The following is a 27139-nucleotide window of genomic DNA, read 5'->3' as shown; positions in this document are numbered from 1 at the left end:
AACTGCTGCAGCATTAGTGGGAGGTGCTCGAGGCATTTCTAATTCCCTCAGCCTGGGTCTCAGCAGGGCGGTACAGAGGAGCTCAGGGCGAGTGAGGCGTGCACTGAAAGAGCAGCGTGTGAAGCACAGAGGTGGAGAACTTGGCTTAGGGATTAAACCTGGACATGATTTCTGAAAGGTTTCCTGAAACATTAAAGAAAAAAAAGTTCAAAGCCTGAGGTTAAAAAAAAAAAAAAAGCTAAAGTGAACTGAAATAAAACAAAATCCAACCTTTGAGGTAAATGGAATTCCCCTATATTTGTCTTTCCCTACCTGCTAGGAAAGTTCTGGCAGGATTACCAAATGTGAGGTTTTTTCTTTTCAACATTACAGAAGGGAAAAAAAAATGGGAGGGGAGGAGAGGTGATTTGGGTTTTTTTTTTTTTGTTTTCTTCAAGACATTTTTCCTTTTCTTTGGCATGAGGAACTTCTTCCATCACTCCTTAAGTCCACTATATTTGCTAGACCTGCGGGTGGCTTTTAAACAACCTCATCACTGTGTAGCTTTTTGTTATCCTAAGACATCACTTTCCAAGCATGCTGTGTAGGCTGCTTGCCTTCACAATGTGCACAGTTTTTCATGGCTTCTGTGCTCAGGTTAGGGAGAGCAGCTACTGCTTTCTGTCCCCTCTTCCTTCCCTCTTCCCAGAGCTGCTGAGGATGCAGCACAGCTGGAGGAGTTCCCCCAGCCCCTTTAATACTGCCTGCAGATGAAGGAGGAAAATCACATTTTTAGCTGCTGTAAAGAGGTCTGATTTCTTTGTTGTGGACACTGCTGAGTGTGTTTTGGTAAAAGGTTAGAGCATGGCTAAAGGGTTAGAAACCTGAGCATGATGCAAACCTTGGATAAGGGCAGCTTTAAGTTCTTCTCCCTCTCTGTGCCTTCTGCTCTTTTTCCTGGGGTTGTTAATCAGCCCAAACTAGCTAAGATGAACATATTAACAAATTCTTTGCTACACATTTGTTTCTACTCCTGCTTTCCAAGCAACCTGTGGGGCCTGTGGACTACATGCCATTCTGCCAAAATATTTTAAGCATTAAGCCGTTCCTTTGGGAGTTGGTATTTATCTGAGAATATACACACCTAATCTCCAAGTTTGGTAAATTTATTTTTATCTTTTGTTACATAAAAATACTTTCAAATCTGAGAACCTGCCTTGCATAAATGTGCATTATCACACTCAGCCCCTGAGAGAGGCTGGCTGTAGTCAGGTGGTTGTTTAACAACTTGTCAAGGGGAAATTGAGTGCCAGTGCAAGGTGAAGCCTTGAGCTGGCTGGGGAGCTGCACTGTGGCTGCTGCTTCCCTCCTGTGTGTTTCCTGCAGCAACTCTGCTCCATGTCTCTTCCTGTGGGGAACACGCCAAGGACACAGCACATGGAGGCAGAAAGGGGAGAAGTGAAGCTTGTGCTGCTAATGCTGCTCCTCAGGAGGCTTTTTGCTTGCTCACTTTGAAGTCAGGAATGATGTGTTTGTGCTCACAGACTGGGACCCTTGATGGCTTCATTTCAGATCCTGCATTTCTTTAATGAACCAGGTGCTTGTAACTCCTGTATCTCAGCATCCTCTGGTGCTGCTCATAGGGGTGCAGCACGTGCACATCTCCAGCTGTGGTCTCTTTGCTGTACCCCTTCATATCTCCTCTGCTTGCCCTCAGTTGTGCCACTAATGACAATGTGAGGGTGATGACAGTTCTGCAGCTTTCCTGATTGTGCATGTGTGCCAAAGCCCACCACAATTGTCCATTCCCTATGATCCCAGGCAGTAGAGAAATGAAATCATTCAGCTGCAGTACTGTGTGGGTCCAGTTCCAGCACATTCAAGCTGTGTGTGGCTTATTGTCACATATGTGTGTAATTGCTAACTGGGTCTTCATAGGGTGGTGCCCTGAAAATGGGCTGCTGTCATTTTCTCTTTGATTAGTCTCCCTCTAATTTAAAAGAAGTCTTCCCTTGAGGGACGTTTTTCTTCATTTATTTTGTTAGTGGATTTTTTTTTTTAAATTATAAACTTACTTCTCTGTACAGAGCTTAGAGAAAAGAAATGGACTGAAAAAACCCTAAATATTCCTAAACCTGAGTCTGACAAAAGTTTAAAAAAGAAAAGAGGTAAAAAAAAAATCTGAAAGTCACATTTGATTCTGGTCTTTTCTTGCAGAGTTTAAAACATTTCTGCCAAGAGAAATGACCGCAGTAGTGTATGAAGCTATGGAAAAAACAGCTGAATCCTTTTATATGCTGATGTTGTTATATCATCTAATCTCCTCTTTTGAAAACATAGGTCAGGGAAATGTGTGCATGGAAGTTCAGAAAGAGATATCTGGACTTCCTTTAACATGAAAGTATTGAGAATATATAAAGATGACCTTGATAGATATGCTTGGCTCTTTAAATGATTGGTGAAATTTGGCATGCTTCTTAAAGAGGCCTTTTGCCAGTCTTTTCCCATATTCTTAGCTCATGCCTTTGCATAATGATGTGATCCATGGTGGGCAGGAATAATTGGGCCTAAGGATGAATAATGGTAGCATTTGTGGTCAGCTGGTCATGACATTCTCATTTGAGCATTTCTCTTTGGGAACTGCGTCTTTGAGTCATGAGACTTGCAGTAATGTCAAGAGAGAGAACAGCCCAGAATCAGGCTGGATGAGAGAGAAAGGGGACACTTGTTTTCCAGGGTCCACTGTGGTGGAGGATGGAATTAAAGAAAAAAAAATAAAAAGGCTTTCTTGATACTGGTAGCTTTACAATCTTCTCTTTGTAACATTTCCTCCCCTCCCAAGTACTTCTGTATTTCTGTGTTTAAATCAATGTATGTCTACAGTTCTGTGCACAAGACCCACTGAAATCTCAATGAGGGAAAAACAACCTGCAGGAAAGGAGGTGGTGGGAGTAGAGAAGGACAGGGAAAGCACCAATTTAGGAGGAATTTATTGGTAGCCTAAAATAAGCAAATGCAGAAAAGAGCAGATAATTTTTAAATGTGCTGGAATTGGACATTCTGCTCCAGATTTGGATCCTGCTAGGCAGAGGAAGGGGGACATGTTGGTAAAGCTGGGGATCAAGTTTAAATGGAGGCACGATGTCAACACTGTCATGCCTCATGACCTATATCCATCATGCCTCATCTGCGCCATTTCTGAGTCCTGAGTATTTGTTATATATGAAGGTTAATCATACAGAGGCATATTATTCATTGATCAGTTGAAAAGGATGTGTGAAAAATGCAGAGTTTTCTGCTACAACTAAAATAAACACTTGTGGTAGTTGGGTATAAAAATAGTCTGGACACTATAGCTTTGATTAAAGTTGGGTTTGAAGTACCGTGATTGTGCTGATTAGATGTGTAGGATGTACCTGATTTCTGTTGAAACAAAAAATGTGTTTACAGGAAGATGAATAAATGGGAATGCAGCATCTATGATTCAAGGGAGAAGAATCATTAATGTTCCGATGACTTTTGCAAACTGAAAGTCCTGGAAGTTGGTTGTGGTCTATGAAAACCACAAGTGCTCAGGCTTGGTTTAAATTAAATCTCTCCAAATTTGTTTGAATGTATGACTAGGAATCCAAATATTGTGGTGATAGAAGAGCTGACACTCTTTCCATCCTTCAGATATCATTTACAGGACACTGGAGAGGTTGGAAGAACCAGAAAGCTACACTGCTCTTCCGTGGTGTAAACTACTGCTGAAAATCATAACGAAGAAGAAAAAAAACTTGATATGTAGTTCTGAATCAAGTGAGATTAAGAGAACATATGATTCCTTGTCACATGTTGCTAAAGAGATTCTGAAAACGTATGCAAAGCAACTCCGTCTTCAAGGGGGAAAAAAGAAAATCATGCCCAATCTGAGAGTCCTCTGATGTGTTCCATTAGTTGTGGATTTCTACAAGGATTCTTCAAACACAAAATTAATTATTAGAGACAGCAATGGCCTTACTCAAGATGCCACAAATAAGGTAACAGAAGCATGTCAAAGTGATACAGTTTGTGTTGAAATCTAACTATTCTACAGGAGCTGAAAGGGTTGAAGATAACCTTGTTCATCAGAGGTATATTAAAAATTATTTGTAACAGAGGCTCCACTATTTGGCCCATGGTTTTCAGAGAAGTTTAGAAAAGTATTTGCACACAGTATGTGCCAAATATTTTTCTTTAAACTATCCTCTGCATTTTAATTAAGAAGTGTAAACGTTTGTAACTAGAGACTACAAACCAACTGCCCAAAGTAAGCAGCTGGAGAACAAGAAACGAAAACCAGATTAAACTTCTAGAATGTTTTCTTTCATTTGAATGACAATGCTTTATAGGAGTTCCAGCTGAAAGTGAGGGCATATATAGTTTGATTCAATACAAAAACAGTGCACAGTGTGTGGAGAGAACACAAAGAGTACACACAGTAATTATTTGACCTGCGAAATTCGTATAGAGTTGTGGAGAAAGAAGAAAGAATAAAGGTTTTAACTGGATTCTGTTACAATTCAAATAAAAGTACATGAATTTTTGCTTAAATTCCTCAAATTTTGCTTTTTACTTGAGAAGGGTGTGAGAAGCTTGATTTTAATCTGGACTAGCCTAAAGGAGCTGCATTATTTTAACATGCTTTTACTTTCAGGCTCTGTAATATGGTAGTCTATGACAAGAGAAGAATCACAGCCTAGAAATAGCAAATGTTCTCTTGAACACCACTAAAGTTTTTACTAACCCCATGGAACACTTCTCCTAAGCAGGCAATTCAGCTTCTCAAGATAATATCTGTAATGATGGACGGTAACATTTACATGCACAAAATGGATAATTGCACACTTAGGATGAATTTAGAGCTGCTGTAGTGAGTTGAACTTTGAATTCAAATGATTTGCACACACCTGTGTCATGGCAGAGTGTGATTGCCTCAGCTTTTCAAAGTTAGATTGCTGAAGATATTTTGGAAACATGTTTCCTAATCATAGAATTCCTTTTTCACTAAGGATGTGGCTTTGATTAATTATTTATTTACCTGTCCTCAAACATATTTACACTTTTCAAAACCTTTCTTTGTTCAGTTTGTGCCCAAACTGCATGTCCTTGTTACCAGCTTCTGCAGAAAGTCTGAGGGAAGTGGCAGCTGCAGTTCTGTGCAGCTCCAAAAGATGAAAAAACACGAAGGAAACAAGCATGAAATTTGATTTTTTTTTTCCTTTTATTTTGTGAGTGTTCACTGCATTAGAATATCCTCACCAGTAACCCTCCTGCAGTTACCAAATGTCTCAGCTTTGTTTTAGTGCTTAACCAGCTGTAAAAGATGTTTTCTTGCCTTGTGTATTCTTCCACCATTTAAGTAAATCACTTCAATGTTGTATTATAGATGACTGTAAAAAAGAGATTTTTTTTTTTTTAATTACAGTGACTAGTGGCCAGGTATGCACACAAACCAGCATATTTGGAGCAAGCAGCAACCTGTCCTGCAGTTATTTGAGAGAGGGAAGCATGTACTCATTGCCCCATGAGTTATGCAGCCATCCACATGCCCTGCTGCTGAGGACCAGCTGGCTGCTGGGTGCTATCAGAGCTGCTTGCCAGCAGGCACAGCTCATTAAGAGCCTAGTTGCAGGATATAACATCTTTGCAGTCAATTAACAATGCTGCTCTTTAAAAAGGTCCAGATCCTTTCTGATTCAGCAAAGCACTTCAATATATGTTCAAAGTTAAATGCTTGATTAAAGTTTTGTGTAATGAAGATGTGAGGTCTCGTGCTTGAGGTTAAACAGGTAGGCACATTCCCAAATCAGGGCCTGACATGTTATGGTTCTCAGAGGTTTCCAGGAATCTTGAATATCCTGAAATACTGACTATGCTGATTTCCAAGCTGAGTAAAACCTACAACTGAAAAACAAAATCACAACATGTGACTGTGAAGCATGCAGGAAAACCTCTTAAAATCTATATCTGGTCATCATTCTTGTCTTGCTAAGGAAATGCTAGCAGATTGTTTACATTTTTGAACCCTTAAAATAAATTAAAGAAATAACACAACCTTGTCATCTGGAAATGGTGAAAAAATATATATTTGGTAAAATGAATTTATTCTTGAAGAAAGAAGCAATGAGAGTAATTGAATTGTTATGCACTTCCTGACTGTAATCTTTCTCACTGGACAGGGTTGTATTTTGTAGTCTGCTTCCTGTGGTCAAGTAAAGGAATGAGTATTAAGAAGACCAAAATTCAAGCTTTTGCCTTAGCATTTTATGTAGCAATGTCCATCACTTTCCCATGCTTATTTTCTACTGTATGACACCAGCTATCGTAATATCCTACTGATAGCTCATTGCAGTAAGAGGCAAATGTCTTTGCTCTAGTTCAGTGGGTCAACTGCAGAATCAAAGAGAATCTCTCACTGATTGTGAGTTATTTATTAACATAACCTCTCTGCTGCTTGTGGTCTAAACACCTTACTATGAGACCTGGACTTGGGTATTTTCTGTCCTAGTATGTTGAATTGTCAGAGCTCACTGCTTCATCTTCTGCAATGTGTCATCTTCTTGTATCCCCACTAATAAAATGCAAAATTCCAGCTGACTGCAATGAGTGTAGATTGAAATCTCAAATAATTTTTAAAGAACTCGTGATTTCTGGTGAAGCATCCTATGAATGTGGATTGTTCCATACTTCCTCTTATTTATTGTGTCCTGTTGGAGAACAAGTTGAAATAAACTTCCTGGTGTGTGTGTGACACCTTACTTGTAGTTTTTCAACTTTTGTTTTCAGTCTGATTTGGGTTGGAGTATTATTTTGATTTTAATTTAATATTTGGACCTGAAACTTTAAATGACAGAGCCAAAACAAACAAATCTCCTGTACAGAGACTGTCTAGAAGCAGCTGGAATTGGATCACAGCCTGTAAGTCAGGCACAGCACCCTTGAGGTATGTCATCCATGCCCATGGAGCTGGTTCTAGCTGCCCTGGACACCTCTGGGGCTGGGGATAATGGCTTCTGGCAGCCCAAAAGGTAAGGCAGGAGTCAGATCCTAAGGGGTCTGTCTCTGGTTTCCACTCTCAGATTCATTGGATCTGTTCATGGATGACTCAAAGATTTCACAGATGATCATGTTTCAGATAAGTGGGGGAAATTTTGGGTTTAGTTGGTGCAGTGCCTGATCACCTCAGAGATGCAGGCTCTGGAAACAGTGACATTCAGAGCTGAGGCAAACCCTTCTACAAGACCAGCCCCCAAACTCCACATCCACCACAGCCCACCAGAAATGTGATGTTCAGTGACAGCCCTGCCTTTCTTTTCCTTGCCCCAAACTTCCATCTTATTGCAGATGTAGCAGTTTGGGTTCAGTGATAGATACTTCTTTAGGTGAAAACATTTGCAGCAAAACGTCCAGCCCCTTCCAGGAATGGGGGTGAACCTGAGCTGGGAGGCTCCATCAGAAAACAGGCAAACTTTGGGACAGTTCAGACTACATGTGAACTTTGCTACTGATTAAATGTAAATAACCCTGCTCAGACTCTAACAGCTGAGTTGAAGCAGTGATTTTGAAAAGGAAGAACTTGGATCACAATTTTATGGCTATCTCTAAAATATTTTATTGCTGGTTTATCACACCAGAGTGTAAATTATGGGGCTTTAAAAAGTTGCATTGTGAAGGTTTTATCCTTTGCTTATGTACAGAACATAAATACTACTGTTTTGTTTTCAGGGAAATTAAATGCATATTTTTTAAAGGGCTGTTTAGGAAGCCAAGCAGGTTAGTAAGAAGAACACCTTAATTTTTTTTTTTTGATGTATCCATACTGTTTTTTTATAAGTTGATAATGAGTAATTATTTTTGGTCAACTTATATGTCAAACAATTGAAAAGAAGGAGAGGGGAATAAGCATGTGTTGTATGCTTGCAAATGCCACTACTGTGGAAATGGTGTGTCTAACACATGTGGATCAGAGAAGAATTGTCTTCTATTACATGACCTGTTGCAGAAAAATATCTTTTGGAAGCACAAGCCATTTCTCAGGTCTGAAACAAACCTTATATAGTTTGTGTGTGGATAAAATTGGCTTATACTGTGTGCATACACATATATGTGTGTCTACACAAATGCACTTCTGTAGGTGCAACAGCAGCTACCATATTGTCTCATTTGCATTGAAACTCTATGGGCATGTCATCCATTTTCAGAACAGAAATGTAACAAATGAAGATGTTTAGTTTCCTACTACATTTTAAAAGCTATGTAATTCAAGAAATGCATTGTATTTTGGAGACCAGAGTTTAAAGATCAATTCCTTTTGGATGTGACTTCATCAAGATTCATCAGTAGCTTACTCTGGTCTTTGCCTCTTGGGGTTTATATCCAGTATTGCTTCAGATTTTGCTCCATCCTATGTCAAGCTGACTCACTGTTATTTCCTTCCACTGTCTCATGCTGAGTAACCATGGGCAGAAAATATGTTTTCAGCTGCTCCTTTTAGTTAATGTTCTGGTTCCAGTAGACTCACTCAGCTAAATTTTTCAAAAGTTATGAAACAGTTCTGTCTGTGAACTCCATGTCATTCTCCTATGTCCAAACTTGGCACCCATTTCCTTTCCAAGCTCTGGGAAAAAGGCTGGTTTATGTCTATTGGGATGAAACTGAGGTGTGATTCTCCTGTTGTGGAAGGACTGGGAGGGGACATGAGTAGCCATAGTGGCGTGAAATACCTGTTTTTAACAGTTCTATATTATTATTGTTCAAATCTCTTTTATGTGATGTCTCTATTCTCTTAGGAGATTCAGATGGATCACTTTTTTCCAGCTGTCAAGGAAAATACTGCTGCACAGTCCCTGCTCTCAACAACATCCTCAGTGTCCTTGTGGTGGGGTGTCTTGGAAGGACTGTGCAGATCAAGCTTCACACTGCCTCTGCCCTCGAGGCTCTCTGTGCTGTAAGTACACTGAATAATGTTGTGGCTACTTGGCCTGCTCAAGCTGGTTAACTGGAAGTGCTTCAACTTCCAGAAAACATACTGTGATTTTGATGATTTTATGCCTTTTAGGTAGATGAAACTATGTACCTGCCTCAAATAAATATGAAAGGTGCTTTTATATTGATTTATTAGTCCCTGGAATCACCATAAGTTTCCAATGATTGTAAGGCAAATGGGTATTTTTCCTCTACTGCATTACAAATGTGCTGTAAACAACACAAAAGCTGTATTTTACAGGCAGCATCTGATAAAAGTAATTCTGTTGCTGCTGTTCCTAACAAGAAAGGGAGGAGGTGCTTTTAGTTATTTTGAATATCTAATGTGTCTAGTTGTAACTCTGAGTATATAGATAGGGGTGGGAAAACAACACCATGTATAGAGGTGTTCCTTTTCCAACTGTGAGAAAGATGTGTCTGCAACCCAACTGTACTTCCTTCAGCTGAAACAAACACTTTTGGGAAGAATTTGGCTGAATGGTTATTTTTGGTCTGGCAAAGGGGAAACCAACTGAGTGACTGTTATTACCCTGATGCCAATTACTGGAACCGACCAGCTTAGGGGCAATTTGCTGACTTTGTTTAAAAACAAAACTGGTCTTTCTGGGTCCAACAGTGATTTAGGAAGGGAGGAGCTCTAAACCACTTCTTTCTTTATTTTTTTTCTTCCTTTTAGAAAAATAAATTTAAATTATTTTTAAAAAAAGTTTCCTAGCTGGAAACATTATCTGAACTCCTGATGGTGTGGGATTTAGGGAATTAACAGGATGATTCAGACATACAATCCTCACATTCATTCCCACTCCTGAGAACTTTCCTTAAGGAATAAAATTTCTTTCCTGCACTTGGTCAGAAACAAAACAAACTCAAACCCTTCTCTCCTTTTTTATTTTTTTTCCTCTCTTCTTTTTTTTTTGTTTTTTGACTGGAAAGTAGCATAACTAATAAACTAAACATTAAGCTCCAGCACATGCTGTAGGCCAGTATAATCTCAGGATATGAGTGGTGTGATTTCAGCAGGCGTTTGCAGCACTCCTCCCTGTGAACTCTTGGCTGATACACTGTCCCATCACTGCTTCCCTTTCCTCTTCCCTGCTCCATATGGAGACATGTGCCAGCAGAAGCTGAAGGGTGGTTCAAAGCGGGGTCTTTTCATATTTTGTCCTTAGGGAGTGGGACAGAAAACGCTGAGAGTGCTGCCTTGTGCATTGGTTTGCGTCTCTGTGAGAAGACAAACCAAGGGCAATGCCTGAGCTCTCACCTTGGGTACGAAACATTTCTGATCCTTCAGCCCTACTGCACACTTGATGTAACTCTGGTTTCCTTTTCCTATATGCGTGTGAGGGGGGAAGGTCACATAAGCTGCAGTGAACCTCTCCAGCTTGAATTTGGAGTACTCAGGTTGTGCAGAATTCCCAAGGTGCGCACCAGAAGAATTTTATGATGGATTGGTTTCCCACTCTTTCCCCTTTTGTTGCTTCTTATCAAAACCAAACAAACTCAAACAAAACATATCCTTTCATTTAGGCAGGAAATAAAGGAAGCTTGTGAAACTTGGTGCTTGCTCATGCTGCAGTTTAGTTTAAATGCCCACAGCCACCTGTATTTTCTTGCTTTCTCCTTCACAGGATTGCTTTCCTTGGTGCCCCTTGTGCAGATATGTTTTAAAAATTCCTCTGCCATTACATTTAATATTTTTTTTAAATTTACAGTCAAAATTTTTTCCCACCTGGATCATATTTCCTCGCTACCCAGAAACTTTTGTCCATTCTTTTGCTCTTTGATTCAATAAAATTCTCTTAGATTGCTCTTGTATTCTCTGGCCCACAGTTGAATTAAATAGTACCAAACTTACCTGGTGATTTCTTGTTTTCTTTTATAATATACTTATATTTTTGTTTCATTATTTATATTGATAGCATTCCTTGCCAAATTGAGGCCTTGTTGGTCGAACTGTCTGACCTCTATCTTTGTTCATAGCGTCTCCATGGAGTTCTTCTAAAATGCAGCTGAGTTCAACTAAATACCTTGCAGCCTGTTCCCTCTCACTGTCACAATCACAGGCAACTAGATCAGCAGCTGCATTACTTACTGCATTCTAAAGACAGATCCAGCCTAGAGGAGGATCAGAGTGGCTGCCTGCAATATATTGCCTCCCACCACACTGCTGATTCCCCTTTTGCTATGCCAGATGCTGCCAACACCCTTGTCTCTGAGGTGCTTCTGTAGTCTCGTGTCTCTCCTGCCTTTCCTCTAGCTGATGTTTCAGTGGTGTTTAAATCCACATCCACCTGTGTTTTTATTACACACAGAGGTGGAAACTCTGCCCAATCATTCTTTTTCATCCTTCAGTTTCCTTTTGTTTTGTCTTACATATATTCAAGGGGGAAACAGGAGGAGGGATGGAAAAGGAAGGGTTCGGTCTAGACTTCCAAAACAATTTCCTTTTCCCTACAGAGCACAGCTCATTTCCTTCCAGAGAAATGTGTCTGGGAAGTTGCACATTTCTTCTCAGCACTGACTTTCCTGAAATTTGTTGAGTCAAAGCACAGCTACTAGGCGAGATCCAGAGGACCATAAACAGGAGTGTGTGAGCATTTTTGTCACTGCCAAACAGGAGAATAAACAGAGATTAATATAGAAAGGAGAGGACAGTCTAGATAAGCAGCCACAGTGTGGAAATGTTGAAAAAAAAATAGACAAATATCCACAGACACACCTGCACTTGGGCGTTTCTGCACTGTGGGGCCTCACAGGGCTTATTTTTGCCATAAATGTCTCAAGGACAGAGAACTGAGCAATGTGGAAGTTGATGATTTTCCTTGAGGGTTAATTACAAGTTCTTGTCTTTGGGGGAAAAAAAAGTAATGGTTTATTGTTCTAAATTTAACTCTTTGTATATTACATTTAGCTCAAGATAGGAGAGCTCTTTTTCTTTAAAGTGCATTTATATTTGCTGGTTTTTAATAGTATGCCATACTGTGGCATTCACTCTTACAAGGTTTCTGTGTTTGCTTAAAATCAAACTAATAAATTGGTTTAAGTCAAATTAAAACCAGACTGAAAGTGTAGTGTAGTCATGATGGAGCAACTTGCCTCCTCCAGAGAGTTCAATATATTCTCTGCTTAAATTTTTTCAAATGAATTAAATCCAGTTTGGAAAGGAAATAATTGGGAGGAAAAAAAAAAAGTGATGAGATCAAAATCCGTTGACTCCATAGAGTTTCTAATTTGGCTGGTCCCTAAATGTGTTTGTTTGCTTAAAAAATGAGATTTCTTCTGTGTTGAGAGTGTGTAGACATGAGCAGGAAGACGGCCTGGAATCTGACCATGTGTTTGATGTAAGATAATTATTTCATCCATTCCACTTGTTTTTTGCTTAGCAAGACAATTCACATTGTGTTTACATAGTCCTGCCACCAGTAATTGCAGATGTGTCTGAATAGCTGATACTTATTTCTGAGTCTGAAAAAGCTCAAAACTGATTTTTTGTGTTAATTGTCGGAAAACGCACAATGAAACTTTGGAAGAGCACTTTCAAAGTCCCAGGTATTACAGTTATGCAGGAGCTTGAGTTTGTTGGTGTTTTTTAGTAGATGAATAGATGAGAAAACTTTACGTTTTGTCTCAAAAGTGTAAGTTCAGCAAATTATAGGCAGAGGAGCTTTGAAAGATCTCTTGTTTCTCAGGCCTCTTACTCTTAAATCCCAACTACAGGAAACCCTTCTGCTATTAGCCACAAGGTTAAACAGCACAGTGTTTGCTACTCTCCAGCTTAATGACATTTTTCTAGGCAAAGGAAAACACCTGGCTTAGGAAGAGGTTGAGTAGGGCCGGGCATGCTGGGCAGGCTCTGGTTACTGCATCCACTCAGTCATGCCAAGACACTGCTGCCTTGTAATCTGTAGCTGCTGTCTGGCATGGGAGGATTTACAAGGGCAAGAAAAAGACAATGCAATGCAATGCAAAGACCTTGTTGTGCAGCTCACACTGCAAATTATAGAACTTTTCTGTGAGACTAAAGGATGCTACTTTTTTGTTTGCTTCAGTTGGATTGCAGGAGGCCAGACTTGTACAATTTTTCCATTTGAGAAGGAACCTCTGCAGTGAAAAGATGTGCAGCTGAAGGTCCTTGAATTCATTATAACTTACTATAATTCATCCAGCTGTGTTGGGCTGGCTGGCTCAAGCTTTCAACAGCTGTAGCTGGCAGGGAAATTTTTGCTCTGTTAAAGGGAGTTCTGGCAGTCCCAGGTATTCAAGATGAAATGGAGGCGGGGGGAAAAGAGGATGGTTATGACATTCTGCTGATATCATCTGCAATTGAGAAATCACTGTGGGCTTTTTTATTATTCCTGAAGTGTGTACTTCTTTATAGCTTGGATTTTTTTTTCTTTTGCTTTTGACATGTTTGCTGTCTTTTGTCAGTTCCAAGCCTGCATTTATTAGATCAGCTGAGGGTGAGAGGCAAAGGTGCTGCTGTTTAGGTGTAGAATGGATACACAACAAATACAAATGATTTAAAAAATGCTACTTTTTTGCAGATGTGATTGTGGCATTATGCACACTGACCAAGAGAAGAAACTGCAATGTACATAACATTTTTACCCTGCCAGGAAAAAGACAGGGCAGAATCTCAGGCTTCGGAGTATTTTTTCATCTAATTTTCCAAATATGCACTCTAGTGGTAATTGTGATAGCAGGGGGAGGATGACTCTTCAGACACAAACTGAGGTTGACTGTGTTTGTTCATTTACATGCTCAATGTTGCAGGAGTAGTAGGAGTAAGTGAAGAAGGGCAGTTCTAGAGAAAAAAGGAGTTGTATTCCTGCAAAGCCAGGATTTGAAGCACTGCTAGGTTAAGTGCTGAATGAGGCAGATCAAAATATACAGAAGGAAAAAAATAGGGTATCTAGCTTTGGTGCCTACCATGTGGAAGGATTGCAGAGCCTGTGCTGTGTCCTAGGGTCTGTCAGTGGCATGTTGTATGACCTTAATAAAGAAACTGCATCTCAAAGTTCCCAAGGTCTCACATTTGGAAAATGAGAACAATAAGCAAGGTGCCCTGACTTCTGTGAATAAAAAGATTCTGTATAAAAGTTGTTTTAGCACTGCTAATGATAATAATAATATATATGATAATAATGGATTTATTCTCACCATAATTTTAATTCAGACAGAATTATGTATATTTTTTTCTGTTAACAGTGCTAAGATACAGAATGTTGTAAAGATGCAAAATTGCAATTTCTCTCCCTTCAGGTATTGCATAGGCACAACCTGTAAAGATCCTGGAGCTCTTTGCTCTTTTCTGGTGTGTAACATAGCCCATAGCAGTAAAGTATTTTCAGATCAATGCTTTTCAGCAGAGGTGTTTAGCACTTTCCCAGGAAATGATCAACAAATAAAACACACTGAGAAAGGAAGCTAGCATTTACTTTCTGTTTTTAAAGGTGGCTTGTATTCTGCAAAACAAGAGGGAAGGGGCTAGACGTCCCATAGCATTAGCATCTGAAGAACACTGTGTCTTATGCTGCACTAACAGTGGTGGAATATAATAGGTAAGAAGACATATTTCTTATTTGTACCTTTGCATCCCAATTATTGTTGCTGCAGCTGACTCTGAGGCAGAAGGGGCATAAGGATGCCTGGCCATCTCTTGGCAGCAGGCCTTGTCTCTCGACAAATGATCTCTTTTCTGTCACCGTCTCATTTTCAACTTCACTGGCCCAAAGAAAATGAAGTGCATTCACTTTGAAAACCTGAAGTGTGTTCTTTTAAGTCTCTAGATTTGGAAAAAAACCCATAGCTGGCTTGTTTAATGAATAATCCTTAGTTTCAGAGCAATCCCTAATTGCTAATCCCTAATTTCAGTAGCAATCCCTAATTTCAGAGCCTGCCTTCTCTCAGCACTGTCAATGAGCTCAAAGGGGCCAGACTCGGGCAGATAGCTGTGATGCTCAGTGGAACTGGAAATGTGCATATAATTTATATTTCTGGTTAGTGCTTTTCTTTGGTGCAAATGTGATAAATACTCACCATCACTGAGCTGATTGGCAGCAAGAAAAACAACAAGGTTGCACCACAGATAGTGGTTTTTTTTTCAATGTGAAGGAAGTCTTGGAGTTTCCTAAACAATTGGAGGAGGAATAGTTTCTTCTTGAGACTTCAGGGTGTAAATGAAGACTTACTGTGTACCCCTTGACTCTTGCTAACTTTACTTAAACATTTAAGAGGTGCTACAGGAATAAGTGTGACCAGGGAACAATAATGCTTTTCTGAAAGTAGCTTTTTTGAGATGTGACACTGTTAATTTTATGTCAGGGAGCCCTGCTAAAGCAGAGAAGAGTAAATCCCTCCATCACAAATGCATAATAAGGGCTGAGGATGGGTTATAAAGGTATGTCTTCCACATTACTAAATTATTTTCCTCTTTCCTATCCATTGCTTCTATATCAGAAGCATTGCTGGAATTACATCTAGGAAATTAGCAGAATGTTTGTTTTACTTCTTTTTGAAGTGTTTTCATGGTTTTAGGTGAGTGTTTGACTTATGTTCATTGGCCCTTGCACAAGAGACTGAAAGCTATTTCCTTTTTCCTTAATTAGAGCCTGTGGAATATCGGGTTTCTGAGCAGTGAATTTCCTTTCAGGAGATAGGTGAGCACATGTGGTAGAAGGGGTTGTTTTTGTAAACTTGAGAAGTTGGTCCTTCTGTATTTTATAGATACTTTCTTCAGCCAAACTTGTACTTTTCATACAGAGAAAAGTGCATATTTTTTTCTTTTTTCTTTCTCCACCTCTCCTTTTTTATTTTAGGAATTAAATAGAGCAGTGGGAAGTTAGAAATACCTGAGGGAGTTTCTAGGAGGGTGGCCATAGGAATGTAGTAGCAAATGTGGTGGAGGCAACAGCCCAACCCTGTTTGTGTGTGTGACTCAATTTCGAGTCTGCAGAGCTGGTGCTGGTGAGAAAGGGGGGGAAAAATTAAAATGGAGAGATTGTGTGCTGCTTTTTAAGGTCATGTATTTTTATATCTGCTGGCCTGTCTGTGTGGGTGGGCAGGTATGAGTCTTGGTCTGTCTTATGCAATGTCAGAGGGAAGTTCAGGTCGGTGTGGTGCCGGGGCCAGCCCACATCCTCCACCCGCAGGGGCCCACGAGCAGCTGCACACATCAGTCAGGGACTGGCACCCTTGGAGCAGGTGTGAGAGCTCACTGTGACATCAGATGACTGTCACATTGCCATGGGGCAGCCACCAGTGCCTGGCCCGTGCTCTGTGTACATCAGGTGTACCTCCTGAAATAAATTCTAGTCTGTGGTGCAGCTCCAGCACTCACCCCATCTCTAATCATCTTTTTCTCTCACAGGTGCTTTGGGGTAGAACAAATGGAAAGAAGAATGAGGAGAATGATTTTATAAAATGTTGCAGAGCTCCATATAACACCCCCTGCCAAATGCCATGCTGTTTAAGGTGTCAGCTTGTTATAAGCAGAGGGAGAGAGAGAAAAGCAAGGCTGTGTCTAGCCAAAAGCAGAGTTGGCTAGATCAGTCATTACCAAAACTTTGGAGAGTTTTTGAAGCACAGACAGATGTTGTGCTGTAGGGAAAAGTTCTTGCAAAGCTACTGCTTTCATGTCCATTTAGTGCTGGTTTTTCTTAAGCATCAACATTGCCCCTTGTTTTTGTTCCTTAAAAGGTGAACCCAGAATAAATGCAGACTCGCCCTACCCAGGCCTCTTTATTTTGGTGTCTCAATGTTTTCTAGTAGTATATCAACACCTACCTGTGAATAAGTTGACTGTATGTCAACTCTGAAAATACCCTGCACTTTACTCTCTGTCCAGGTAAGAGTGGAAGGGTATCACTGGCTTTATTTGCCCCTGGGAATTTGGTAGTTTCTGGGTTGCATGAGCACATATGAGAGAAGAATTCAGTGTCAGCTTCTGGTGATTTATACAGGGTATAGGTGTTTTATGTAAGATATCTATTAGCCCTGATTTTGCTAAGCAGATGTGGTATATTGAATCAAATTTTTTTGACATATGCCAGTGGGCAGAGGAGGAGATCCAAGGATTGTGGAGATGGTAGGTGCCTCCAGTCCTGGGCATGTTCTTATAACTGTTGGCAGAATGATGTCTTTATTATTTGTGGGTGGGATCTCAAAAGTTTAACGTCTCCAGAAATTAAGTTTAAGGTGCGTTTCAACCTGCCTGTAGCAGTTTATCCTCTCAGAGCCTGGAGGACAGGATGCATGTGTACCATCCTTCCAGCTGCAGTCTAAACCTCTCTTATGAACAAGTGTATGAAGGAGCTCAGTCTAAATTAAAGGGCTTATTAAGTTATTTTATCTTTACACATAAGTAAGAGATAGCAGGATTTTAAGGAGTGATGGTAATCACTATAGCAATCCTTTCTAAGGAAAAGAAAAGGCGCTTTTTCATCCATTAAAATACTGTAGACTTCCTGATTAAGTGTATTCACAGATATACAAAATTACAGGGTAAGAGCCTGCTTGGGAACAAATTCCCCCTATATTGCCATGCCAACATGTGTCCATGCTGTTCCATTTCACCAACAGATAATAACAGCATAGATGCCTAGACCCATGAAAGGAGGTGGCTTCAGTTCTGCTGTGCTGAGTTGTTAGAAGCAGTACAGCAGTTCTGACTTCTACAAGGGACTTCCAGCTTTGAAACACTGTTTTATTTAGTGATGAAATGTAATGACTTTGCAAGGGTATAATTAAGTATTGCCACGAGTGCAGTTTACATAAATACCGAGACTGTCTTTAGCTCTGTTACGTAAGGTTTGGTAGGTGTGACATCTGTGAAGGGGAGTCTGAGCCTTTCTGGCTTAGGGTGTGAACTCACCACCACTGAAATGTTGAGAAGAATCTCCCAGTAAAGAGAAGTCTCCTCTTCCCTTCACTCCTTTATTTTTCTTTCCTGCCAGTAACATCTCTTGAAAACAAACTCCTAGACCAGCTGCTTCAGTGTCATGTTTTTTTCACTTCTCCTATAAAAGCTGTTCCCTGCTTGTTTCACCCTCAGGAGCCACATGGGTAGTGGTTCTGCTTTAAGGTACAGGAATTGCTTTCCATGCATAACATTGCATGGATGCTGGCTAACAGGCTGGTGCACAGGAGAACAGCCATGTGATGATTACAAAATAGATGTGCTTGGCTTTACCAGCTCTGGTTTGCTATTTTACCATATAAATGAGCTCACTCTCTTAATCGAGTTTTCACAGGGTAAGGGTAGAACAGGCTGGTACAGATGGTGGAAGAAATCAAGGGAGACAGGGAGAGAGGGAGAAGAAAGGAAAAAAAGAAGGAAAATATTTGTCAGGCCTGATAGTGTTAATGAAAACATAAAGAAAGAAAGGAGGAAAGCAATGTTTGGAGAGCAAAGAGTGACCTGACAAATGTGACCTCTGTTTTTCCCAAGGGCTTCTGACTTTGAAACCAAAGCTGCCTTTAATGTTCACCAGGTGCCATCAGGGTGTTCTGATTGCCTTTATGGAAGGGAATTAACCTCATAGCTTCAGCATCTGCATTTCAGTGAACTTCAGGGACAGGGTGTATTCTTGTTCAGATCATAACCCTTAAGGTTCAAAGGCCATGAGCAGCTAAATAATGAATTCTTTAACTTTCACAGGAGGCAATGAACACAGACCTATACTTCACCCTGGTTTATCACAGGAATTTTTCCAGCCCCTGTTCAAACAGCTTCTGCCTGAGCATCTCTGAACAGCCAACTGGAGCAACTGCAAAGTGAGGCAGACACATCACAGAAAAAAAGCTGGCAGTAAGATTATTCCTCATGCTAAAATAATACCCAGAAGTTTGTATTCTGTCAGCTGAGATTATAGTTTAGTTTCTTGGAGGAAGTGAGATGCTATTTTGCTGAAGATATATGGCTCTTTGTCCCCTGTTGTTACATAAGCAAATTGTGGTACTTATCATCCTCTTTCTGTCTGCTTCCTCTCCATAGGGGATTGCTCCTCTGATATTACCTCGATTTCTCAGCCTTGCTTGTGACCAAAGAGGAGATTTTAGCTCTTCAGGTAATTGTCTTGTCCTGCAGATGACAGATTTATAGGAATATTGCACATTGTCAACAAAAAGAAACAACTGACTGATCAGTGGGGTTTTTACTCCTCCTCCCCCTTTTCTCTGAGAGAACCAAGAGCCAACCATTTCTGGACAGCTCCCCCTCCTCTTTGAAGAGCAGGGAATTCAAGCAGCCCATCTAATCCTGTGGTGCAGAGGCTTTGTTGAAGCAGGGAGGTAGGTGTTATAGGCAGCATATCCTCAGCAGAAGAGTTTTTCTGGGAAGAGGACCTAGGGCTACCCAAGGGCCAGCTCAGGATCATTGAATTGTGGGTCACTGGAGTAGTGGGGTGAGTACAATTGCCTTGAGAGGTCCTGTCCAGCAATGACTCTTCAGCATCCTTGGTTTTCTCAGCCTTAGTACTGTAGTAAATACATGCTTTAGAAAGAGAATATGCTGGGATCTGCAACACATCTAGTCGAAGTGCAAGACCTCATGGGTCCAGACGTGCAATAGGATGCCCACTGCTTCAGCTCATCAGTCACCTTCTGCACCCAATATCTATTCATTCTACTGTCAGCTCCCACACTCAATCTGTTTTACAGTCCATTAATTTCAAAGTATAGGACCAGAGTAACTTCAACAAGAGACAGGGAAAAGGTTTAAAAGAGTCTGAAAAGTTTGCAAATTTACAAACAAATGACTGCAAATGATCATCGTATTTGAAAAGTCATGGCAGTCCAGTGAAGTTGTCACTGACTGGAAAAGGGAAAACATAAAAGGGTAAACAGAAAGACGTGAGGAACTGCAGGACAGTCAGTCTCACCCCAGTGTCTGGCAAGATCGTGGGAGAGATCCTCCTGGAAACTGTGCTAAGTCATGAGGAAAATAAAGAAGTGATTGGTGGCAGCCAACATGGCTTGTCTAAGGGAAAATCATGCCAGACAAATTTGGTGGTCTTTTGTGACATGGTTACCATATTGGTGGATAAGGGAAGAGCAACTAATGTAATCTACCTGGACTTGTGTGAAGCATTTCACAACACCACATAACATCCTCTAGATTGGAGAGGCACAGATTGGATGGATGGATCACTTGGTGAATAAGGAAGTGGCTGGACAGTTTCATTCAAAGTGCTGCAATCAATGTCTTGATGTCCAAGTGGAGGATAATGATGGGTGGTGCTCCTCAGGAGTCAGTACTGGGGCCAGCACTGTTTAACATTCTTGTTGCTGACATGGACAGTGGGATTGGTGCTCCATCAGCAAGTTTGCCAGCAACACCAGAATGTCCAGTGCAGTCTACTGTCACCGACATGTTTTCTGAAAAATCCTTTACTTAGGATTTTTCCTCTCCTGAGAGCTGAGAGGCCTCAGGAACAAACTGTAAACAATTCTTATCTGCTGCTGTGGAATGCAACAGGGGATGTCTGTGATTGGCCCCGTCAAACGGTTTCCAATTAAGAGCCTATCACAGAACACCTGTCCAGCTGGTCTCGGTCTGGGAGGACACATTCCTTTTCTATTCTTAGCATGGCTCAGTAGTGAAATCCTTCTCTCTATTCTTTTAGTTTAGTTTTTATATATTATCTATCATATAATAATAAATCAAGCCTTCTGATACATGGAGTCAACTTTGTCGTCTCTTCCCTCATCCTGAGACCCCTCGGAACGAGGTAACAGTCTACACACTGGAGGGGTGGGCTGCCATCCAGAGGGGTCTTGACCAATTAAGGAGTTGGGCCTTTCTAACCTCAGAGCTCAACAAGGCCTCAGTGTAAGGTCCTCCACTCAGACTGGGACAATTCCAGACACAATACAGGCTAAGTGGTTGAAGCATGGATTGAGAGCAGTCCTGAGGAATAGGACTTGGGAATGTGGATTGATAGGAAGCTCAGCATGAGCTGGCAGCGTGTGCAGCCCAGAAAGCTAACCTTATTCTGGTTGCATCTACAGAAGCGTGGACACCACATTAAAGGACAGGATTCTGCCCCTCTACTCTGCTCTGGTGAGATCCCACCTGGAGAGCTGCATCCAGCTCTGGGGTCCCCATCATAAGAATGATACAAACCTGTTTGTGCAAGTGCAGAGGAGGAACACAAATATGATCTGGAGCACCTATGAAGACAGGCACAGAGAGCTGGGGTTGTTGATCCTGGAGAAGGCTCTGGGGAGCCTTACAGCAGCCTTCCAGTACCTAAGGGGAGGCTACAAGAGATCTCAAGAGGGAATTTTTACAAGGGCTTGTCATGGTTGGACAGGAGTGAATGGCTTCAAACTGAAGGAGGGTGGCTTTAGATTCGATATTAAGGAAGAAATTTTTTTATGAGAATGATGAAGCAGTGAAACAAGTTGGCCAGAGAGCTGGTAGATGCTTCTTCTCTGTCCACATTCACGTTGAATGGGTGTTTGAGAGACCTGGTCTAGTAGAAGGTGTCCTTTCCCATGGCAGGGGTGTTGGAAGGGGATGATCTTTAGGGACCCTTACAACCACAACTGTTTTATGATTCTGTGATTTGGAATGCTGATGTGCACCAAAGATCCAAAAGTGCTGTCATTCACTGAACTGTACGTGATAATGTTGTTAGTAGTCACATTTCATATTGTGGCACAAATTGCATCTTGTCCTCACCTTTGTGTAAAAGCACTGAATTTATACTGCAGTAGTGCTTCTTATTTAAAGTGAAAAATGACTGCATAAAGCCGTATTTGAATCCAGAGGGAGGATTTTATTAATTAGTAAATAATGATATGATGAAATTGAACCATGCTGCCTTTTCTTTTCCAATTTTTCTTTGAGGAGTGCCTGCTATGAAAGTGTATGCATAAATAGTTTCCTTATGTCTCTCAAAACATGTTGTAAATGTTTAATTTAATTTTAATGACAATGACAGTTTAGAAAGGAAATACTATTTAAAGACAAGAAGTATAGCAGTAAGACTTTCTTTTTATGAGTTTTAAATAAAATATTAGAAACATATTCTGAAATCACCCTATTAGCATCCATATATATAGATATATATTTCTGTTTTGTTAACATCAAACTGTGTTTGGAAATTTTCCGGAAAATTTCCAACGCATGTGCGTTCTTTTGACTTCATGTTAGGATAAAAAGCATGCAGTTGGTGAGTGGGATTTAGCAGTGCTACCAGCATAGCTGTGTGCTTTGGGGCCGATTATAATCACTAGGGAGATTGAAGTGTATTGAAAACCAGAAAATCTCAACAAGCCTTTTAAATGAATTGTTGAAGTCCTCTAAGAGGATTTCAGAATGAAGGTATCTGAATGCGTTCACATGTGTGGAGAAACCTGAGAGCATATCTTCATTCCTGGTCCCTGGAGTAATTTCATGTAATACTAGTATAAACTAAGCCTGTGTTACTGTAGAGTGCATGTTGACTTGGATGGTGCTTTCCAAATCCATTCAGAGCCACTATTAGTGTGAGGACACTTCTGATGGAGAACACGGACCTTCTTCAATTGCACCAAGTGATTTTTAAGGATGCTTCAGCACTGGAGACTCAATAATTTTGCCTGGAAAAGTAGACTGTTGTGCCTGTTTCAAAGTAGACTTGAAAGAATAAGAGCAACTGTTCCATCTTGGAAATAATACTGATTTTTTTTGTATTTAAATTGTTTCTCACATGGTAAAAAATAATATTTTAGTGTTTATGAAGTCATCTTTAGTTTGCATTCATGAGAAAGCTGCCTCAATATTTGCAGCTGAAAGGTTGTCCTGCTGCATTCCCAAATTTAACCTTCAGCTTCACTTCCCGTAACATAACTCTGGTTGCATTGTGAAATGAACAACTGATATAAAGTTTATTACCTTTATTTCTTTCTGCACAAAGAATTTTGTTTCTGAGGTAGAACAAAACAATATTTTGAAGTGTGTCTGCCAAGGTACAGTTAGAAAAAAACAGAAGTCAGAAAAGAATTCTCATTATTTACATTAAGAAAATATCAAATAATTCAAATACATACATGGCAAAAAAAATTCTGAAATTTTGACCATGCTTCTGAATGATCACCAGTTGCTGGTGATGAATCTTTATGTTTGTATGAGTGAACAGAGAAAAGCTTACACTCAGATGTCCTGAAGTTAGTGTTCTGGATGTATTGTGACTGGTTGTTTTTTTACATTTTATGCCTCTTGCAAATTAGCTCACAAGGTTATGAAGATATAGGTAAGCCAATGAGTTCAGGAGTTTGAGATGCTACACCTATAGATGTGTACAAAATTTTTTCATGTTGTAAAGTGGGTATGAAATGGAATCATAGAATAGTTAGGGTTGGAAAGGACTTTAGAGATCACCTAGTCCCAACCCACCTGCCATTGGCAAGGACACCTTTCACTAAACCAGGTTGCTCAGGGCCCCATCCAACCTGGCTTTGAAAACTTCCATGGGCATCAACAGCTTCTCTGGGCAACTTGTACCATTGCCTCACCACCCTCACGGCAAATAATTTCTTCCTAATACCTAAATAAACCTGCCCTCTTTCAGTTTGAAATCGTTGTCCCTTGTCCTGTCACTGTCTGCCTGTATAAAAAGTCCCTCTCCCTCCTTTTTATAAGGTTTTTTCCCATTAAGTTATTGGAAGGCTGTAAAAAGTTCTCTTCTCTGGATTGAACAACACTCAGCCTTTCCTTGTAGGAGAGGTGTTCCAGCTCTCTGATCATCTGGCAATTCGCCAGTATGAACTGCCAATGAGTTTTAGAGTAGACCACGTTTGCACCATCAGTTATGTTGTGTCTTTGAGATATTGTGGATTTACCATATTTAATATATGAAAAATATTACATTTGAAGAGATCTGTGGCTATTTTCTTTGCACATATCTGATATGAATTTTTTTTTGTGAACAAAAGCTGTTTTTTTCTGATTGTCCAGATATTGACAAATTAAAAACAAAATGAGAGAGTGTGTTGATAATTATTATTTATGTTTGCTCTGTGTATCTAGTTTGTTCAAATAGCCAATTTACTGCTAGTGACAACCTGCTCCCTGACCAGTAATTCCATCCATTTTCACACTTAAGACTGAATTCCATTAAGTGTGAAAAAGAAGATTCTGAGATAGATGTAATTGAACTTCTGGAGGAGTTTTTCATTTTAGTAGCTGCTTCCTTTGAAAATTCCTTTAAGATTAGTAGGATGTTAAGACTCAAAGAAGTGAAATGCATTTGATGACAAGAGAGCAGAGGCATGGTGGTACTGCAGTGCGTACAGCAAAGACAGCTGATGTGGGAGATGACAGAGCTCTTGGGGAGATATCTATGCCATCCATAATTGCTGCATTCCAGGTGCAGCAGCACAAGAAAATAAATTTCTCGATCATCCCTTAAATAAAAGAAAAAAGTGGTGTTGAAGCATGGTGTGATTTTTTTAACTTGGCTATTGACCTTGGAGTTCCTAAGGGAGGGAGAATAAAAAAAGGTTGGATTGTGAAGTACTGGCACAACTTTGGCTACAGCGTGTAAATGTAATGGGTGTAAATGTAATAATGTTGTAGACATAGAAAAAGGGGCAGAGTAGATGGGTACATCTGCTGACAATCTTTCTTTTTAATTTGGAGCCACCTGAAGGCAATAAGTATCTGGATAATTACTCGATCCCTATATGGCTTCCGGTTTTTCAGATTAATAGTGTGCATCAGGGGAGTTGGAAAAGGAGTCTACTTTTAACTCTGCCTTCTGTTTGCCTTTTTGTGAGCCTGAGAACATTTCCTGTCTTCTTGGTGATGGGAAATGTAACCAAAACAGGCATCAACGAGTGACATTTCTCATGGCTGGCTTTCTATGCAGTCTTTGGTACCACCTCAGAGATGTTGCAACATGCATGAAGGGGAAAGGAGGCCAGATCTTTACCATGCTTTGCAGTTAATTCACTTCAGTACTCTACCTTGTTGGTTTCTGAGTATATATTGTATTGAATCTAAAATACATTTCCCAGTTATAATTCCTTTGAGTGCAGTATGGCAAGGAGCAGGTGAATATTGTCCAATAAAATACATGTACTTCTGTGAGAGGTGTATTTCAAAATAAGGAGTTTTACTTTGGTGTAGAATTTATATATAGACTCTCTACTTACAGTTTACACATTTTTGCTTTTGTAGCTTCCCATACTTTCCTTCCTGTCTGTGTTCTTATGTTTCCTTTCCAAATTATAGATTTGAGGGAACATCCATTTTCCTTGAAAAGGGCTTTACTTTTGGGGATAATAAATGGCCATTTTAAGAAAAGTCAGCAGTTCACAAGGGTGTTGTCGAACATGGGATTATATGAAATGGGACTTTAGGAAAAACAAACCAAAATCAACAACCCTCATAACCCTGCTATCTTGAGATGGATAGTACTAGGAAAAAATGCCCATCCTGCTTGTTTTTCTAGAAGGGTTTTTGCCAGATTTTAGCTCTTGCCCTGTCTTTGACAAAATAAGTTTCACAATGCACCTTCACCTCCCATGTGAAGGGCGAGGTGAGGAAAGGGGGATGACTGACTGAAGAAAGGAACACCAGTGAGAGAATTTGTACTTTGGCTGTGTTTAGTATTGATGCTACACTAAATCACTGTAAACACAGGTTAGGAGTGTAGATTAGACTGTTATATCAATATTGGCAGCTTTACTGGAATCTGTTGCCCTATTGAATTGCTTAATTGCTGTAATGTGAAGATATTCAGCTCTATAGGAAGAATTTGTGAAGGAGACAGTCAAGTCACCTCTTTTTTTGACCTGTACCAAAGGATATCCTTCTATTTGTTGGAGACGAGAATTCAGAGCTTCAGTTTTAAAGGGACACAGGCATGGAGAAGTGAAAGCTGCATATCTATGTGAAATTGTACTGGGGTTTTTTGACTTGGAAAAATGTGAAATTCTGAGACATACTTTGCTCTCCATTTCCCCCTCCTTTTGCTTGCATCTAGAATATAAAGTTTAGGTGACTCTTTGTTGAATTTCTGTGACTTTTCTCTGCAGATTACTGTGTTTTCCAGTTGAGCAGTGCATGATAGATACTGTTGCAGAGTAAAACTCTGGCTTCTTCTCATGGGTTTTAGGGAGAATGTGCAGCATGGATGAACAGGTTCCAGAGATCCCAGTGGAAGCAGATGTGAACTCCATCCTCTAGACTCTGTTTTAAGACATTGGCAATTATCTTGCTTTCCCTCAGTGGGGTTTTAGGCCCTGCAAAAAAGCATTACCGGTCCCTACAAGGCAGTGTGTTCATAGCTCAGAAGCTTCTATGATTTGATTTGTATGTATGTTTATATGCTTGTCCATCCATAGTTATTTTTAAAAGAGAAGGCTTGATATTTTGCTTTTGACATCTTTCTATTCCTCTAGATGTTATTTACAGGGTTAGTTTTGCTGTTATTACTTCATCTTTTGAGAATGCTGGATAAGGATTGCATTTGATGTAGCAAATTCTTGCTGTTCTACATATTGTCCCATTAAATATTCTTCACAGGACTGTATGATGGAGCTCAGTTTGTTTTACCAGATAGAGAAAGTAATAAAATTCTAGTCTGAAATAACAATACTGTGATCTTGTTCCATTCTTGAGAGAAATTTGGTACCTGTATTAAACCAAGGCTCTTGCTTTGACAATGGACAGGAAGACTGTGTCTGAGCTAAGAAGTTAAACTTGCCTGGGAGTATCCTCTGGCACTTAGGATACGGACAGCCCATGATGAAATCATTCAGCTCTTACCCTCCAAAAGAAGGTGACCACATCCAATCTTATGGGATTTATCTCTGGGCTGTGTTTTTCCCCTGTGGTGCTGGGGAGTCTGCCAAACCTGTGCCAAGAACTTGTCTAATAACTGAACTGCAGAGACAATTAAAGTCTTCTGTCTGGGTTTGCTTCTAGGCACTGTTTAATTTGCTGATGAAGAGGCCATAGAGGAGTGTTTGACTACTTATCTCTGGTTGTGTTTATTGAGGATCAGCACTCCAACTGATGTGTTGGAAACTTGTGTTTGGAAGCTCATTTTTTCTTATCACTGCTGAAGACTTTGTTATGGTTTTTCATTAAAATGACACACATGGTACTTCCCTCCCTTGTCTTGGAGGGGAAAAAAAATTAAAAATTGAAAAAGCA

At 40.1% G+C, this 27139-nt stretch overlaps 1 long non-coding RNA gene across 5 annotated transcripts in view; it reads left to right on the top strand.

The window, feature by feature from the left end:
* Window positions 1-27139, top strand: part of LOC108962587 (uncharacterized) — a 260018-nt gene that overhangs the window by 192292 nt on the left and 40587 nt on the right. For 3 of the 5 annotated variants that reach the window (XR_007776926.1, XR_007776923.1, XR_007776924.1), the window contains 4 exons: window positions 3655-8950; window positions 14442-14549; window positions 15597-15647; window positions 16358-16729. This is a non-coding gene — a long non-coding RNA (uncharacterized LOC108962587). Of the gene's footprint in view, window positions 1-3654; window positions 8951-14441; window positions 14550-15596; window positions 15648-16357; window positions 16730-27139 lie in introns of those variants that run through there. The other 2 variants (XR_003945588.2, XR_007776925.1) reach the window with 1 other exon arrangement.

This window comes from Serinus canaria, chromosome 2, assembly GCF_022539315.1.
Source record: "Serinus canaria isolate serCan28SL12 chromosome 2, serCan2020, whole genome shotgun sequence".
Classification (NCBI taxonomy): domain Eukaryota; kingdom Metazoa; phylum Chordata; class Aves; order Passeriformes; family Fringillidae; genus Serinus; species Serinus canaria.
Note: the sequence above shows the minus strand (reverse complement) of the source record. Positions and strands in the feature narration are given on the sequence as shown.